The following is a 19,381-nucleotide window of genomic DNA, read 5'->3' as shown; positions in this document are numbered from 1 at the left end:
AGGGGCTGGCTTCGTGGGACACTCCTCCTTCCCCCCCCTTCCCTTCACTTTCCTGCCCACTTGGGCTGTTGATATTAACGTTAGCCTGAAGATTGCTGGGTGTCTATGCACAAGTTAGTGAGGCTCTCTGGGCCTTGGCTTCATGCCTGATTCTTCCAGAGGGTCAATCGGGGTGAGGTGGTGGCTGCCGTGGTGGCAGGGCCACAGCACAGGCCCCACTGAGGTTGAGCTGGGTGGGCAGCCCAGCGGTGGGGGTGGGTGGTAGTGGTGGGCGGGCAGTCCTGCCTCTCAGAACACGTGCTCTACCTCCCAAGAGGCTCTGAATCATAGACAAATAGCTCTGCAGTGCTGCCTGCCTCATCCTCCAGCCCCAGCCACACTTGGAATTCCCAAAGTTTGTTTTTTCCTATTTTTCATTGCTGTGAGTTTCAGAAATGCCCACTGCCAGAGCCAGCCTAAAAGGAGCAATTTCTATCTCACAGAATTTGAGGTTAGGGCTGGTGGGCCCTTGGAGGGTACCTAGGTCAGTCTTCCCTCACACTCCCTGCCCCCACAGCCTGACAAATGGGACTTAGAGGCCTAGAATACAGGGACTGACTGGCTACAGGGTCCCCTGCAAGTCGGTGACAGAGCTGGGTTTAGAATCAGGTCTCTTGACTCCCAGCCATGTGTTCATTCCAAGTGCGCCCCTGCTCACTGGCCCACTCACGCTTTGTGTTCTCTCACCCCCTGTTTGTCCCCTCTGTTGCCTCTTTGTCTGCCTCCGTCTTTCTCTCTCCCTTCTTCACCATGTAATGCATTCTTCCTTGCCCAACAAGAGTTTGAGCAGTTAAGGCTCGCAACTAATTGGAGCTTCCTTCCGTGCCCTCTGCCCCAGGCTGTTAAAGATGAGCGCCCTGTTGACTGGGCCTGCATGAGGAGGCTCCGTCTTCTGTGGAGCAGCCTCCTACTCGACCTTCAGCCAGGGGGTACTGGCATCAGAGCAGGCCACCAGGCAGGCGGGCCCAGCCCCACATGGCTCTGAGGTCTTCCTGAGACAGGGCATCAGCAGTCGCTCCTCCTCTCTGCCCACCTGTGCTACCAAACAAAGCCTAGGGCAGTACTAGAATTGACACTCACTTCAGTGAAGGGGTAGGATTTGCAGACACCTGCCACCCAGGAAAATCCTTCCCAGGTTAGAGACAGAAATTTATACTATCAGGACCTGGCTCCTGCGCACACTCCCCAGCCTCTGCCCTGGACCCTCCCAACAAAGCCCAGCCCTGCTTTTCAAAAGTCCCACCATAGCTCTAAGCAGCAGGGCCAGTGGACAAAAGTCCATCTGTCCCCTACTAAAAAGCCAGGTTGGAGCTCCTGCCTAGAGTCACACAGGTGGCATGTGCAACACATGGCCAGACATTCGGATGTCAAGTTGACACAGATGCCTTGTACCAGGAGGATGGAGAAGGGTCTGCCATCAGGCACTTTTCCAGTGGCACTGCCCTGCCCTGGCATCTGGAGGGAGAGCCCTGGGCAAAGCTTAAGCCTTGGACTCAGTAGATCTCAATTTAAATCCAAATTGGGATGTTTTAGCTGGGTGACACTGACCTAGTTACTTAACCTCTCTAAGCCTCAGTTTCCCCACCTGTCAGTGCCCTGCCCCTCACTGTTCAAGGCCCTAGGAGGGCAGTACCTACTAAGCACATGCAACTGGAAGATAGGTTGGAGGAAAAATCTCCCACCAGAGGCTGGTGTGTAATGAGGCGGTGAGCGAGGGAGTGAGCAGAAAAGGATTTGGGATTAGCTGACTGGAAACTCAGTGAGTCACCAACAGGACGTGGTGGCCTGAAGAGCTTCTGCATCAGCTGATGGCTGGGGGCTGGGTCGGGGGAGGCATCTCTCATGCTGACTGGGAGTCCCTCTGGAGGTGTGGTGGGTGGGTCATGGCCAAATGGATGCCTATTTGGAGGAGAGAGGCGGCTACAAAGGAAACGAACTCTTTGGTCCTCTGAAGTCCCCAGCACTGTCACCAGCCTATACAGTGTCATAGTGCAAGGTGGCAAAAAGCACCTTCTTTGGATGCATGCAGCCTTGTACCAGGGCATATGTCTTGGTGAGTGTAGCATGGGCTCGAATTCAGCTCCCACTGCTACCTTCGCTGGGTGCCCGCATGGCTTTCCTAATGTCCCCACCATTGACTCACCCAAGCTTTTATTCATTCAATAAATGAGAATTGAGCTCCTACTATGTGCCATATGTAGGCAATTTTTAAGTATTGAGAAGAGGCCCCGGGAGCTGGGGATGCTTGCTCTGAAGAAGTAAAGATTACAGCACATCTGTAAAGTTCTCTGACTAAAGGCTGCCTGGACTTTTGCTCAGAACTAAGCTTCAAATCCGTGGACATTTACGGAATGTCCACAAAAGGCCTGCCTCAGGGTTGCCACTGACTGACTGTGGGCCCTAGCAGGAGTCACTTTCTCTCTTTGAGCTTCAGTTTCCCTGTCTGCAAATGAAAGAACCAGGCTAGATGGACTTTATGGGATCTTCTAACTTCTCAAATCCTGCAGGGTGACTGGGGAAAGGAGAGCAGACACTGACAGTATGGCTCAGGGTGAGCATCCGGTTTAGAGAATACTGGTGGTCCTTTTCAGCCCAAGACTCAGCTGGCTTCCAACCTTCCTTTCCATCCCTCCCGGCAGTCTCGATACAGCCAAACTGATGTCATCTGCCCTGCAGCCACCATGGCCAATCTAAGCCCCAGGATTTTGCTCAGACTGTGCACTCAGCCTGGAGTGCTGTCTCCTATTTCTGCCTAGTGAAATCCCACTCAACGCGGATGCTGCAGAGAAGACTTCAGCATAAGATGGATGGAGGGAAGGGTTTGGACTAGATGTCCTCCACATCCCTCCCAGCCTAGAATGCCTAGTATTTGCTAGAGAACTCTGGGAAGGGGCTACTGCTGTCCAAGGGATTCTGGGGGCTGAGATACTCAGGCCTCAGGCACACAGCTCTGGGCTCTGGGGCTCTTTGTACTGCCACTACTCAGGGTTTTTCTCCCTGAGAGTCTGCCTTTGGGGACATTTCCAGGTATGAGCTCTGCTTTGTTTTCCAAAATTCATATGTTGAACATTAATTTCCAATGCAATAGTATTAAAAGATGGGCTACTAGGAGATGGTTAGGACCTAAGGGTGGAACCCTCGTGAATGGGATTAGTGCCCTTATAAGAGAGGTCTGAGGGAGCCTTTTTGCCCTTCTTACAATGTAAGGACACAATTAGACCTAGAAGGTCCCATCTTAGAAGCGTAGAGTGAGCCCTCGCCAGACACCAAATCTGCTGGCACCCTGATCCTGGACTTTTCAGAACTGTGAGCAATAAATTTCTGCTATTGATGAATGACTCAGTCTAATGTATTTTGTTATCACAGCCTGAACTAAGACAGGCTCTGAAACCAGATTAACCCTGTGTTCACAACCCAAATCTGCCCCCTTCCTAACTATGAATTTCAGATCTCTCAGGTCCCATTTGAGAGCTTCAGTTTCACCCTCTGTCAAGAGTCTGCATCAGTTGCCTGACAAAACTTGGGAGGCCTGACTCCTTTTGTCTGCCAGCATTCTGCTGAGCTATGCTCTTGCCCCTCTAGTCTCCTGCCCTACAAGCGCTTCCTGAATTACAAAGTAAAAAGCATCATTCTTTGGTCTGGAAGATTTTCCCGTGATTTTCCCCCAGAATTCCTGTGAACATCCTCCTTCCTCAGTCCCATCCCCTTTGCTCTCTCTGGGCCCTTTGCACTGTCGTCCATATGCTCTGGGCCCCTCAGCTCCACATGGATAGCTCCAGTAGAGCCCTCCCATGCTCAGCAAGCCCCACCTCTGCCGAACCTGGGGCTCCCAGGCTTGATAAGTCTGTGGTAGGATGTTGAGGGGAGGCACCCCCATCTCCCCGTGGACACTGTATCCCCAGGAAGTGAGCTGGCCTCTTGCTAGGGCTCTCTTTCTTGTCCTGCATTCTCTCTGTTTTCCCACTTTTAGTGCAGTTGGCTGTCATTTGTACTTCCCAGGCAGGGCGCTCCCCTTTGGAGACAGATGGCGCAAGGCTTAAGAACATAGAAGTTTTAGTCTGGGAGGCCTAGATTCTATTCCCAGCTCTGTCACTTTCTACCTTGGAGACTTTGGGCAGGCAGTTTGACTTTTCTGACCCTCACTTTACCTCCCTGCAAAATGGGGTCAATGTTCATAGCACCCCTCGAAGGACTCTGTGAAGATTCAATGGATTGTGCACAATGCCTGCTTGCCATATAGCAAGCACTTGACTGATGGCAACTGCCTGTTTAGAAAAGCGTTTTCTGAAATGCCAGGTGGATTGTGGATATTCAGTACACATTCGTTGAATTGAGGCTTGTTTCTGAGCAAAAGTGAAGACACAGCTGCCTTCGGTCAGAGGTCTTTGCAGAGGCCTTTGTAGGGCCCCCCAGTTTGCCTTCTTTGTCTGTTCCATGACATGGCTGCCTGCTCCCACCCCCCATCACCTGCTTCCCCACTGGAGGTTCAGCAGGAGTTGCTGAAAGGGCCTTGTGGCCAGGGTGAAAAGAGAAGGCTCTGCCCAGGGCTGGGTTCCTGGGACGCTTGTGGCATCACTGGTATTGAATGCAGGCTGGGAGGGCCCCAGGGAGCAAGTGGGGTCTGAGAGGATAGTCCCAGCCTGGCTGAAGGCAAAAAGCAAGGCTCTAACAAGAGGCTGACTTGGTTCAGGTCCTAGTGCTGCCATTTATTGGCTGAGTGACCACAAGCCACTCTCTTATCTGTGAAGTGGGAATGGTAGTGCCTGCCCTACACAGGCTGGGTATAAGAACTCAGTGAGATTCAGAAATGTGTGGTGGCAACATTGGAGTGTGGGACCCACATGCTCTTAGTCTGGTCAAACTGGGTCTCTGAACTCGTTTTGCAGAAGGCAGCAGGGTAAAGAGGAGAGCACAGACCTGGCCTCCAATCCTGGCTCTGTATCTTGGTGGTGACATATCCTCAGGCAAGTCACTGAACTCTGAGTCCCTGTCTCCATGTTCCTAGAACAGGAATAGTACGATAGTACCTACCCCATTGCTGTGAGAGGGCAATGTAATGATACACAAAGCACAGCTAGCCTGCGGGAGATGATAAGGCCCACCTAGAAAGTCCCAGACGCAAAGCTGGGAGATGCCAAGGCAGGCATTCACAGTGAGTAGTTAATTGTTGCTAACCATCAAACACTGCCCAAGTCCCTTTCCCTTGCTGGGTCCTAAGCTTGGTGCTGAGGACGCCTGGAGGAATCTCAGGGCCCATCCCCAAGCAGCCCATCTCCTGGCTGTGTTGGATCCACCTCTGGTAGGTCTTGTGCCCTGGCAGCTATCTCGGGCCTGTCTCCCCTTCCCAGGGGGCCTTAGCCTAGACTGTCACATCCTAGAGCCCACCATATGGCTCACTATGCTCACCCAGCTCCAGGAGAAATTCTCCTCTGCCACCCCCAGAACGTGGTTCCTCCCTCCCTGGCTCAACACCCAAATCTTGCTTGGAACAAATGCAATGAGAGTGCCCAGCACTGGAAAGTCCTTGGAGACCCATTGCCCCTGTTCTGGATGCCCAGGGCATAGGACCCCTGCCCTCATGGAGATCATGCTTTAGTGGGGGAGACAGAAGAGCTCAGATAGAGGTACGTGCTGTGAAGGAGATAAAGCTAAGGCGATTTTCAATCAGGTGGTGAGGAATTCTTCCCACTGGACAGTTGAGGAGACAGAGGAACTGACTGACTCAAGGCCATCCAGCAAGGTTCTGGCAGAAATCAGGACAAGCCGGGTATGGCAGCTCATGCCTGTAATCTCAGTACTTTGGGAGGCCGAGGCTGGTGGATCATTTGTGTTGGAGACCAGCCTGGGCAACGTGGCAAAACTCCATCTCCACCAAAAAATACAAAAATGTGCTGGGCGTGGTGGCATGCACCTGTAATCTCAGCTTCTTGGGAGGCTGAAGTGGGAGGATACCTTGAGCCCAGGAGGTCGAGGCTGCAGTGAGCCATGATCTCACCACTGCATTCTAGCCTGAGTGACAGAGTGAAACTCTGTCTCAAAAGAACCCCCACCCCGCAAAAAAACCCCAAGAAAACAGGGGGTAGATCCCAGAGCTCTACAGTTCCATGCACTGAACTGTCTCCAGGGACTCCTCAAATTGTCTCATTCACCTTGTCCAGTTTGTACCCACGCCTCCACATGGCCCTGCGGCCTCTCAGCCCTTTCTTCTCTTGGGCAGCAGAGGCTTCTGGGATGACCTAAAGGCTTAGATCATCCCAGAGGTTGACCAAGGGCTCTCTGGGATCCTGGTGCTATTGCAGGGAGGAGGCTTGGGGCCTTGGGCAGTGGGAGTATGTTGGGGGCCAGGAACTTGCACGGGCAAATGGTGTCTGTGAAAACATTGCCTGCTGACAGCTCCAGGCAACAAGCCCCCCACCGTCCAGATGTGGCCTCACCCACCTCCCTCCTGTAACAGCAGATTTACAAAAACCACACAGCCCATCTCAGAGAAACAAGATTGTGGGGTTGGAAGAAGCAGGAAGGGCCACCTAGTCCAAACCATGGAAAGCTAGCAGCTCTATCCTCTGCCTTCAAGGTTGTTTGGACAGCAGGGGTCACTCCTGGGCTGAGAGTGTCCTGGGGAAGGTGAGGCCAAGGTCTTCCTAGTCAAATGTTCCAGGTTTCCTGCCGGGAATGAGAACTGAATCCAGCGCCTGATTCTCCCAGCTCTCCCAGGAGGGAGTGGGTGCCTTGCTCCTGCAGGTGCGTGAGCAAAGGCTGCACTCCAGAGCAGGCCAGAGGTATGCTCTATGGGGCATTCTGGCATTTCATAGGGGTGGGACCTGAGGCCTTCTTTCTGATTCCTGCCAAATCCACAATCCCAGGCCCCAAAGCCCGCTGGCTCTCCTTGCTTCGAGATGCAGAGCACTCCAGTTCACCCCCACATCTAGCGGCAGGACAGCCTGGAACCTACTTCCTCCAACCTCCCGTTAACTGAGTGGGCCAAACCCAAGGTCTTGATGGGAACATTCTCCCCCCATCCCCCCACCGACACTTCTCCTAATGCATCCTCGCTGGCCGGCTGAGAACCGCAGACGGCGCTGTGACATGAGGGGAGATAAGGGGGCTCTCACATTTCCCCCGGCTGGGCTCCTGGGCCGCCAGCATTCACGCTGGCTGATTTCAACATGAAAGGGCCCCTTGAGAAGGAGAGCCCCCTCCCTTTCCCCCTTCCCTCTGCTAAGCCCCACTCCGCAGCTAACCACTGTCTGAGCCGCCCTCTCTCTGGAGCAGCCTCTGGCCAGTCTGCCTGCCAAGCCTTCCCCCAAATGCTTCAGCCTCACCTCGGCCACCTCCGCCTGCTAGGATGGGAATCCCCAGCTCTCCCGCTACACACAGAACAGACACACACACACACACACACACGCGGGCGCGCGCGCACACACACACACACACACACACACACGCACTGCTTCCCCACCCCCTCCCCCCACCGGCACCATCTAGAGAGGAGAAACAGGGGAAGGGGATTGCAGTCTCAGCCAGTGACACAAGGTGTTGGGGGGTGGCCTGGAGATACGGGGGAGTTGACCAACCACAGGCCACTGTGTTGAAAAAAATCTTCAAGGGAAACTGCATAGAGGAGAGGAGATCTCCCAGCCCCAAATGCAGAGAGAGGCACCAGGATTTCTGAGAACCCAAGGGCTAAACACCCAGGTCTCTTCCCTGGCTCTTTTCCTTAAATGCCTGAAACAGGCACCCTTCAAAAATCCACTGAAATATTTCATGTTTCTGCCACCAGAGGCCTTCCAGGTCTCTGCCCTAAATCTTTTATACTGCAACTGTTAAAACCTTTTATTTTGAACTAATTTTAGTCTTACAGAAAAAATGCAAAAAATAGAACAGATTGCTTTCATACACCTCTCACCTAGCTTCCCCTAATATTAACATCTTACATAACCGTGGTACAGTGATCAAAACCAAGAAATTAACAAAGGTTCAATACTCTTATCTGAACTACAGATCTTATTGGAATTTCCCATTTTCCCCCTCACATCTTATTTTCCGTTCCAAGATCCTATCCAGGATCCCACATTGCATTAAGTTGTTATTTCTTCTTAGTCCCTTCCAATCTATGACAGTTCCTCAGTCTTTTGTCATCTTTCATGACCTTCATAATTTTAAAGAGTGCCAGTCATTTTATTGACAGTCCCTTGATTCAGGTTTGCTTGATGTTTTCTTATGACCAGAAGGAGGCTATGATTTTTGGCAAGAAAACCACAGAAATGGCATTGGGTCCATCTCAGCACACCATATTAAAAGGCTCATGATGCCCATGTGTCTTATGGCTAGTGGTGTTTACCTTGATTACTTTGTTAAGTTGATGTCTACAGGGTTTATCAAGTATAAAGTTACTAAAGTTCCCTTTTTAGTTGATAAATATCTTGGGACTATGAAAGTCCTGTTTCTTCTCAAACGTTTTGAGAAGAAAATTTGTAGCATTCATCAGTAGATCCACAATTATTGTGGTGGTGCTTTCCTGACAATGATCTATTTCTCTCTTTCTTTCTATGTGTATTGACTGCAATTTTACTGTAAGGGAAAGTCCCTTCTCCCCTGTTTATTTGTTTATTCAGTTTTTTTAACTTTTATTTTCGTTTCACAGGTACATGTGCAGGTTTGCTATATGGGTAAATTGCGTGTTTTGGGGGTTTGGTGTACAGATTATTTTATCACCCAGGTAGTGACCATAGGTAATCTCTCAACCCTTACCCTCCTCCCACCCCCAAGTTGATATTTATTTTATTCTATGGGTTAAAATCCAGTATTATCTCCCCCCTCAAGGAGGTAAACTATATTTCTCCATTCTGTAAATATGGCTTGTGCATAGCGAGTTCCTTCCAAAGAGCACAGAAGGAGGAAAAAAAGTAACATGGAGAAAGCTGACAAACAGTGCCTCGGCCAGGAGATCAAAGTTAACATTATCAGTTACAGCCTGTACCATTTGATAAGATGTGTCGAGAAGGGCACTTCACCTCTGTGATATTCCTCCTGGGACCCATTCCCCACTTAAACCATGAGAAAAAAATCATGATTTTTCAAAGTCAAATTGAGGAACATTCTACAAAGTATCAGACCAATACTCCTTAAAATTGTCAAAGGCATCAAAAGCAATGAAAGTCTGAGAAACTGTTGCAAGAAATGAGGAGCCTCAGGACTCGTGATGAGTAAACCTAATGTGATATATTCTGGATGGGATTTTGGAACAGGTAATGGTCATTAAGTAAAAACTAAGGAAATAGGAATCAATTATGGACTTCAGTTAATAACAATGTATCAATATTGGCTCATTAGTTGTAACAAGGATACCATACTAATGTGAGATGTTAATAGGAGAAGCTGGATGTGGAATATATGGGAACTCTGAATACTTTCTTTGCACCTTTTCTGTAAATCAAAAACTGCTCTAAAATACAAATAATTTATTAAAAATCCAATACTACATGTATTTTCTGCTCAAATTGTTCCTACTTTGGCTATTAGACTTCCTGCAGGTTGGCTCCTGTGCGCCTTAGACAAGCTCCCATTTGTGTGTGTGTGTATGTGTGAGCACTTCCTTATTTTCTGGCACCACGAGATGGTTCAGGCTTATCTTGGACTTTCCCTGCCCTAGCCCTGACCCAGCCATTTCTCCAAGGAGCCCTGGTTCCTTTTACTGGAGGATGGTTCTAGAAGAAACCAAGATGTAGGCACTCGATGCCGTCATTGCTACCAGGATGCCATTGCTTCTAGGCTCTCTCAGCTGACATAGCTAGGAAATATATGTGTGTCTACCAACTCATTTTGCTGCAATAAAAAATGTTATTTACTCTTATTCTGCCCTCAAGAGATCTACTTCACTTACTGTAACTGCCTCATGATATTCTTTAGCAAGGATGAAAAAAAGATCTATTGAATTAGTCCCTTATTGGTGGCTATTCATAGTACTGTATTATACATTTTCTTTTATAGTATCAAAATCCTGAAATTCCTGTGTGTACCCACATGCCAAGTACTTCTCCAGGGCAGACACTGAGGCGTGAAACTGCTGTGCCAGAAGGTCTGAGCATCTGAAATGTTGATGGACCATCCACCATTCAAATTTGCTCCTGTGCCATCAGGGACCATCCTTCCCTGTCTTCCATCTTTCATCTCCTAGTTTACCAGTCAGTCCCAATGAACTACTTGCCATTTCCTCTCATGCTTCCAGGTCTCTGCCTATGCTGTTCATTCTACATGGGATGTCCTTGATGTCTTAGCAGCGTGATGAACTTCTACTCACTCTTCAAAACCCATAGCTTAGGGTACCAGTTGTGTGGCCACCCAGGCAGGCCATTGGTGGCCTTTAATACTTTAATACTCTTTCTTTAATACTTCCACAGTGACCTCTCTGATCACACCCCAGAAATTTTGGGAGGTGGCTATCTCCCTCACCAGCTCTCTGTGAACTTTACAGACACCGGCCTAGCCTGAGCTAGGCACAAGGGAGTACCCTGGACGTGTCTACTAAATAAATGAGTGAGCTTCCCATTGGCTCCAGACAACACATGTCCTGTGGGGCTCCTTTTTGGGCCTTAACTAAGAGTCTAGTCTGAAACCAAAAATGTTTTAAAAGTTCACATTTCAAGTTCCTGTTCCCTCCCATAACCCATTCTTGTGTATACATACACAAACAGGCACACATACATATTCACACTTCCTCCAAAATCTGTGTAGGGTGTGTGAGTATGTGTAAGGGTGGATGTAAGAATATCTCTGTAAGAAAGAGAGAAGAAAGAGTAGAGGGAGAAAGAGAAGAGAAGAGAGAGAAAGGAAAAAGAGAAAGAGGAGACTGCTAGGAGTGAGAATTTCCCAGTTTTCCAAGGAGCTGATTAATCCCTTTAAATGAAGGTGTGTTCGCAACTGGCATCTGTCAGTGTGCCTTGACCTCTGCCGAGTCTCTCTACTTGTCTTCAGCTCCACTGCTGCCACCCAAAGTCAGTTGCCTGTTATCTCTCACTGCTACCAATACAACAGTCTCTACATTGGGCCCCCTGCTTTCAATTCTGTCTCTTCTAATCCAGAAGACACCAGGGATTGGAAAAGTCATTCTGTAAAGCAAATCTGATCTTGTCACACCCCTGGTATGGCCCACTGGCTAAAGTTCACACTATATTCAAGGAAGTGTTCATAGTTGAGAAGCGGACCGAAAAAGGAACCAACACAATTTCAGCCCTTGGAGGGTGCCTACCACAGCTTTCGGGCCAGTTAACGTGCTTTCATTAAACAGGCAGCACCAGCCACTCACTCCCTGTGGCACCACAGGATGTGATAGAGACCTCCAGCACTATTTGAACAAATAGACTACAGGCTTTGTTGGTATCCTACTCTTCTCCGTAGCTCGCAGCATAACACAGGGCCTGGTATGTGGCAGAGGTCTTGATTCGTATCAATAGATTGAATGAATGGATGGAAGATAGATAGATAGATGGATGGATATACTCATGGATGGATAGATGGTGGAGAATAGATAGATAGATGGATGGATGAGTGGGTGGATGGATGGATGGATGAATTGGTGGGTTGATGGACTGAGGAATAGGTGGATGGACAGACGAACAGGTTGAATGGGTGAAACAAGATACAGTAGAATAGATTGAGATTAATAATGGAATATCACTAAATTAGAGAATACTGGAGGAGGAAACAGACTTAAACTTGTCCAAAGTCACACTTCTGACAGCAACTCCAAGAAACAGGGGTGACTTGTGTCCCCATTTTACAAACAGATGAGTAAACAGTAGTTCATAAATATGAAATTACTTTCTTGAGGTCCCATAGTAATCAGTGAGACAGAGATTGAAACCCTAGGCCTGCTTGGCTCCAAAGCTCATGTTCTTACCATAATCTCACATCAAAAATAGCATGGGGCTCCCCATTATGTCAACTTAGGGGGTAGAGGTTGAATAGGCATTTTATGTCTGATGGACTTAAGTTTAAGTCTAACTTTTTAACATTTGCAATCTTTCATTCATTTAAAAAATATTTCCAGAGTACCCATTGTGTGTGTGTGTGTGTGTGTGTGTGTGTGTGTGTGTGATTATAAAACATCACACAGATATGGAATCTTGGTTCTACCACTCACTGCAAACCTTATGACCTCTCCATTCTTCACTTTTCTCATCTGTAAAATGGGGATAATAGCAACACCTAGTTCACAGGCTTGCTGTAGGTATTAAATGAGCATATACCTATAAAACACTTATCGTGCACTGCCACACACACAGTAACTCTGAGTGCCTGTCCAGGAACCAGACACTGAGGTGCAGAACTGAGCCAAGTCTGTGTGGCCCCTGCCTTTGTCCTCAGGAAGCTGAGTGAAAGGGACAAAAGTTGCAGAAAGCAACATATCATCCATGGAATGTGATGTGAAGGAAAAAAAACAAAACCCAGGAGCTACAGGAGAAAACACAGAATGATGAACCTGACTTTGATGTGGTGGTGGTGTAGGGTATGATCTTTCTGAGAAGACAACGTTTCAGCCGTGACCTGGAGAATGAGAAGCAGCCAACCTTGCAGAGTAGAGAAAGAATATTCCAGGAGGGGAAAACAGCAAATGCAAAGGTCCTGAAGTAGGAATGAGCTTGGTGAATTCCTGGGATAGCAGAACAGGCTAGAGCCAAGTGGGGGATGGGGATGAGGTGGGAAAAGTCACTGGAAAGGAGATGGAGCCAGCTTATGTGGATCCTGGACATTTTTCTAAGTCTCATGGGAAGCTATTGGAGGATTAAATCAGGAAAGTGACAGGACTCCATTTACATTTCAAAAGGACTCCTCTGGCTGCTGGGTGCAGCGTAGATTGTAGGAGGCTGGGCTAGAGCAAGGAGTCCCTGTGCTGAGGCCGTTGCTGGGGTCCAGGGTGGTGACCACAGAAATGGAGACTGTGGAGACATTCATACCACACAAAGTATTGTTGCCTCCTTTTTCTTTCATTGCACCACATCCCATCTGTTATCAGATCCTCTGGCTTATCATCTGGTCCCCTCTCACCCCCTCCACTGTCTCCACCCTGAGGATTACCCTTCCACCCTGCCTGCCACAGTCTATTCTTTGCACTTTGAGGATGCAAGCCGGAGGGGTCTGGTGAAACCCAAGTCACATCCGTCCTATGGCTCCTCATCTCTCTAAGAGTAAAGCCAAAGTCATCACGGTGGCCGCAAGGTCCTCCCAGATCTGGTCTCTCATTACCTTCTGCCCTCACGTCCCCTGCCTCCTCTCTGCTCACTGGGCTCCAGCTGGTTTCCTCGCAGCTCTTCAAACATTTCTCACACGCAGCCAACTTGGGTGCTTTGCATGGACTGTTCCGTCCGCCTACAATGGTCTTCTAGATATCTGCATGGTTCACCTCCTTCCCTCCTTGAGAGCTTTCTCAAATGTCACTTTCTCAGTGTGACCTTCCTGGGCACCTGCAGCCTCCCCTCACACACCCTGACCTTCTTTCCTCATGCTCTTCTTTCCCCCAAGTGCGTATCACCATCGACCACATGAAATGTTTATTTCTCTTGTTTACTTTTTGCCTCCTCAGCAGATTATGGACTCTATGATGAGAGGGATCTTAGCTATTTTGTTCACTGATATATCTTAAGCACTTAGAACAGTGCTTGGCGCATAGTAGGAGCTCAATAGATGTTTGTCAAATAAATATATTGTGGGGGGGAAATAAAGCGAATATGCTGTGGGGGAAAAATAAGGTGATAGTAGAGAGCTTTTCTGCATATGTTGTAAAGCTAGACGCAAACAAAGGGTGGCTACTGCTAGTTGTATCATCATGCACGTGTGCATGTGTATGCGTGTTAAGAAGCTGTTCATTTTCTCAGGGTGTAGGGGGCTCATTCATCATTTTCCCTAACATCCTTCCCAGCAAATATCAGCTTTTCAACCCCCTTCAGTGGTGGCTGGTGTGGAGAGGCTGCTTTAAACTTGCCAGCCCGTCAAACCCTATGACATTTGTCACAGCCTGCCCCCCGCCCCCGACTCTGTGTGTGTTTATGTCTGGCTAGTATCTGGCCCCCTTGATTCTACAAACACCTTCAGTGGGCATCTTCACCCACACTGAGGTTCCGCTTTTGAATCCAGCTTTTGAATCCTGCCTTCGAATACAGCACTATGAATTCTAAACTGAGTAACTTTAGGCAAATAACTGAACCTCTCTGGGCTCCAGCTTAGTCAACTGTACAGCAGAGATGATAAGAATCTCTTTCTCATGGGCTTGCTAGGAAGGTGACACAAGTGGAATGGACCTGCCTGATGAACTAGAAAATACCCGGCACAGAGAGCAGATTGAGAGCCCCGTCTTAGAGTAAGACCTCATTCAGGATGTTGAGTCTTTCAAGTGAGAACAAGTAAATTTCCCTGAGGTTCTTCTGAGGGAGACAGGCGTCAGGCTGCCCCCAGGGTTATTACTGTTTACTGAGTGCCCCTTCGTGCTGGACACTGTGCTAGGTATGCCACATATGTGGGCTCAGCTAATCTTCCCAGCAGTGCTGTGAGCTAAGTACCAATACAATCCACTTTAAAAATGAGAAAACTGAGCTTGGAGAGGGTGAAATGATTTGCAGAACTACTCATGGTGAAGCAGGGATGTTGCCCTGAGTCTGTCCTGATTCCAGTGTCCCAGTAGGAATTCAGACAATATCAGAAACCCCAAAGCAATTTTCTAATCCTGGGGAAATGGCCTATGGTTTGGGATGGCCTGCTCGGTGTGGAGGCTGTGGGATGGGAACTGTCAGGGTCCCCCTTACCTCCACCCAAGACACCCTGAATGGGACACAGAATTTCAGCAACAGTCAGGTAGAGGAGCTCTTAAAGATCTCCTTGACCTCAGCTGCTCACTGGAATCCCCTGGGGGATCTGACAAATCCTCCCAAGTCTGCGGCCTACCTTCAGAAATTCTAATTTCATGGGTTTAGGGGAGGGCGTGGGCATCATGATTTTTGCCTGCTCTCCGGTTAATGCTGCTGCTCAGACTCAACTAGTCCTCCTTTGCTCCACACTCCACACACACCATTTTAAAGTTGGAGAAACAGAAGTTCACAGAGAGGAAAGGACTCATCTGAGGACACACAGCCTAGAACTCAGGTTCCTTACTCTCGGCAGGGTTCAGCCATGTGGAAACACCTTCCCGGGGTACCAATAAGGAAGGTAAGAGAGGGACCTCAGAGCTTTAAGGTGGTAGAAAAACAGTAGTTCTGACTTGGCAGGAGCTAAAAGCATTCCAGTACTGAGCCAGGTACCCCCCACCCTGACACACAGCCTTTGGGCCCTCCACTTCTCCTACAACTGGTGGATGTGGGAAGAGCCCCTGGACAAAAAATCAGGAGCCCTGGGTTTGAGTGCCACCTCTGCCACTAACTCCTTTTGGACCTTGGACAAATCCCTCTTCTTCTCTGGGCCTCAGTGTTACTCATCTACAAAATGACATTAGACTCAGATGTCCCTTAAACTAAGATCTCTTCTCTCTCTACATATTCTGATTCTAGAAAAGATAACAATTAACAAATCTGGATTAAGATACTAACTCTGCATTGAACATGTCTAAACCACAGCTTCCTACTCTGTAACATGGAAATCATTGCTGTGTGACCTTGGCTGCATTCCTTGCTCTTTCTAGGTCTAGTTCCCCCTCCCCTAAATGAAAATATGTGAGGATGGAGAGTTGAGGAGATGAAGTTAACTCTACTCAGAAGCCTAGGAATCTCTGATTCTCATTCTAACTAGCTACTCCAGGTCCACTGAGCCCCAGACCAGGGTCAGATGGATGGGAGGCTTTGAGGCAAGCAGACCCTACCAGGATGGCGGGAGAGCTGAAGCCAGGCCCTGTCTCTCTATTGCAAGCTGCCACATATGGGGGTATCGAGCCAGCTCCTTCCCTGCTTCAGAGTTGCCTCAGAGTTGCCCTCACAGCCCCCAGTGCTGTGGGGAGAAAGGAAGTTGTCAAACTAGCGAGCCAGCCTGGGAGCAGGAGCAGAGAGGCTGCAGGGCCTATCCAGCTCAAAGTAGGGGAGGGCTAGGCTAGCTTGAAGGGTATGGAGGACCACAACCTAGGGAAGCAGAAACCATGAAGGATGTCTCTGTGTCTCCACTGGGTCTTACCAGCATTATAACAGCCACCTCTTCTCCAAGACCTTCTGTAAGACAGGTGATTTGTCCATGTGATAGCCCAACAGCCCTGGGAGCAAAAGAGTCTTTATTTATTTATTTATTTATTTAGAGATGGGGTCTCCCTATGTTGCCCAGGCTGTTCTCAAACTTCTGGCCTCCAACGATCCTCCCAACTTGGCCTCCAAAAGGGCTGGGATTATAGGCATAATTCACTGCACCCAGCCTCCAGGGAGTCTTATGCATCCCATGTTACACATGTTGCAGATGATGATGATGCTGAGGCTCTGAGACAAAAGAGACTTGCCCAAAGTCACATAGCCAGTGTAACAGAGTCTGGATTGGGACCTGGGCAGTTGACTCTTGAGCCTCTGTTCTTTCCACTCCACCCAAGGGCCTCTGGTAATAACAATAGCACTTACACAATACATCCTATGTGCCACACACTGTTCTAGGTGCTTCATATAGATACACACACACACACACACACACACACACACACACACACACATATATATATATATATAAACTTATTTAATCTGTGCTACAGTATTATGAGGTAATTACTACAATGAGGTTCCCATGAGGAAACTGAAGTCCAGAGCATTCAAGTAACTTGTTTCTAGACACTCAAGTCAATACATGGAATCAGGCCTCAGAGTTCATGTTCATCCCCACCACAGTATACAACAGGTGTTATAAAGGACTGGCCTTATAGAAGGAAGGCCAATCCATATGCACACATCCCCTGTGTGCCCACACCCCCACAGCTTAGTCCAGGCCCTTGCTTTCCCCCAGATGGCCATTCAGGGTTGCATGACCTTGGACAAATCCATCAATGTATCCTCCCTTCTCTGAGCCTTGGTTTCCCCTGAGACAGTGGGGTAATTGGACCAGGTGATCTTTAAGGAGCCTTCACAGCTCTGTCATATCGTTAGCCCCACTCTAGTCACCCCCATACCTCTGGCTGGGAGTCAGGGCCTTAGGACACCTCTTCTCCCACCTCCACCCTCGTGTCTTTCCTAAGAGTGAATTAATACAGGTCCAAGCCTGGGCTTTGCAGGGGCAGAAGAAATTCAGTCCTGCCAGGCCTAGCCCAGGAAACTTGTATCCCATGATAGAGGAATAACTACATCAGCCCACCAAAGTCCAACCTCCCACTGATCTCCTAATTCTTAGCCCATGTCCTGGTTTGCTCCCAAGGCTCAGGGCCCAGCTTCCTGAGCCCTTTACTTCCAGCTGCCCAGCAGCCTAGTTCCCAACTTTGTCTTCAGCTTTGACTCATTGTCACATCTGGAGTCTGGGGCCAGCAGCTGTCCTGACCATCATGACTCTTCCCTGCTGCTAACAATGATAGCAGTCACTAAAACACAAAAACGTGCTCACAAGAGGGACATTCTGACCACAGCACAAAGAACACACTTGACAGCTGAAGAATGGCAAAACATCACCTGGAGACCAGCTTGGCCAAATCTTAGGTGTGCAGCTCTGAAGACGTTCCTTAACCTCTCTAAGCTTCAGCGTCCTCATCTCCACAGTGAAAAACTTGATTACTATCTCATTGGGCTGCTATAGCAGATGACCATCTTGGAGCACAGTGCCTGGTAAATAGTAGGAGGTTAATAAATAGGACTTAGCTTTGATTCTCACATGGATGATCTTAGTCAAATCAATGATTTTCAATTTCTGAGCTCAGAGACAGCATATAAATGCTTCCCCAATGATATTTTTATAAAGAAACAATAAGATAATGAACGTAAAATTCCTAGCATGGTATTTGGCACACCGTTAAATACTTTTTTAAAAAGTGTTGTCTTCCTTCACCTAGCTCTGTGCACAGAAGTGAAACTATTTGCATCAAATACATCTAAGTGCATAAAGCCATATGTGTTTAATAATGTCAATATTACAAAAGTCTCTCTAGATAATAGAAAAAGAAGGAATACTTCTCAACTCTTTTTATAAGGCTAGCCAAATAACTAGACAAACCTGGATACCAAAACTAGACAATGGCATTATGATAAAAGGAACATTTCAGACCAATCTGTCTTGCAAACATGAATGCAAAATCTAAAAACAAAGTACTAGGAAATGGAATCAGAATATACATTGAAAGAATAATTCATCATGACCAAGTGAGGTATGTTCCAGGACTTCAAGAGTGGGAAAAAAATGAAACAAAAGGCTGGTTCTTTGAAAAGACCAACAAAATTGACAAATTTTAGCAAGACTGACAAAGAAAAAAGGGAGAAGACACAAATCACCAATATCAGCAATAAAACAGGATATTGATACAGATCCTGTGGACATCAAAAGCACAGTAAGGAAATACTATGAACAACTCTACACACATAAATTTTACAACTTAGATGAAGTGCACCAATTTCTTGAAAATCACAAATTACCATAACTCACTCAATACGAAATAGATAATTTGGGTAGTCATATAACTATCAAATAAATTAATTTAGAGTTTTAAAAATCTCCCTCAAAATAAATTTCTAGGCTCAGATGGTTTCACTGGACAACTCTGACAAAAGTTTAAAAATACTTAATTATATATAACCTCTTCCAGAACATTGAAGTGGAAGGGAGACTTCTCAACTTATTTTATGATGTCAGTTTTACCCTGTCACCAAAACTGGAAGAGACAATATACAAAAAGATAATTACAGACCAATAACCTTCAGAAAAATTGAAAAATTCTCAAAAAAAGCCAACAAATAGAGTTCAGCAATATATAAAAAGGATCACACACCATGACCAAGTGGGGTTTATTCCAGGAATGCAAGGCTGGTTCAATACTCAGAAATCAATCAATATAATCCATCATATTAACAGGCTAAGAAAGAAAAATCATATTAATTTATCAATTGATGAAGAAAAAGCAGTTAACAAAATTCAATACTCTTTCATAATACAAACACTTGAAAAAGGAGGAAATGTGAACTTCTTCAACTTGATAAAGACCATCTACAAAATCTTACAGCTGATGTTATACTCAATAATGAAAGACTGTATACTTTTCACCTTATATTGGGAACAAAACAGGGATGTCTGCTCTCATCACTCTTCTGTAAAAAAATGCTGGAAGTTCTAGTCAATGTAATAAGGAAAGCAAAGCAAAGCAAGAACAAAGAAAGGGAAAAGGGAATACAGATTGGAAAACAAAGAAATTGACTCTGAT

The sequence above is a fragment of the Cebus imitator genome, unplaced genomic scaffold (assembly GCF_001604975.1).
Source record: "Cebus imitator isolate Cc_AM_T3 unplaced genomic scaffold, Cebus_imitator-1.0 Scaffold582, whole genome shotgun sequence".
Lineage (NCBI taxonomy): Eukaryota > Metazoa > Chordata > Mammalia > Primates > Cebidae > Cebus > Cebus imitator.
This window is presented reverse-complemented; position numbering follows the sequence as displayed.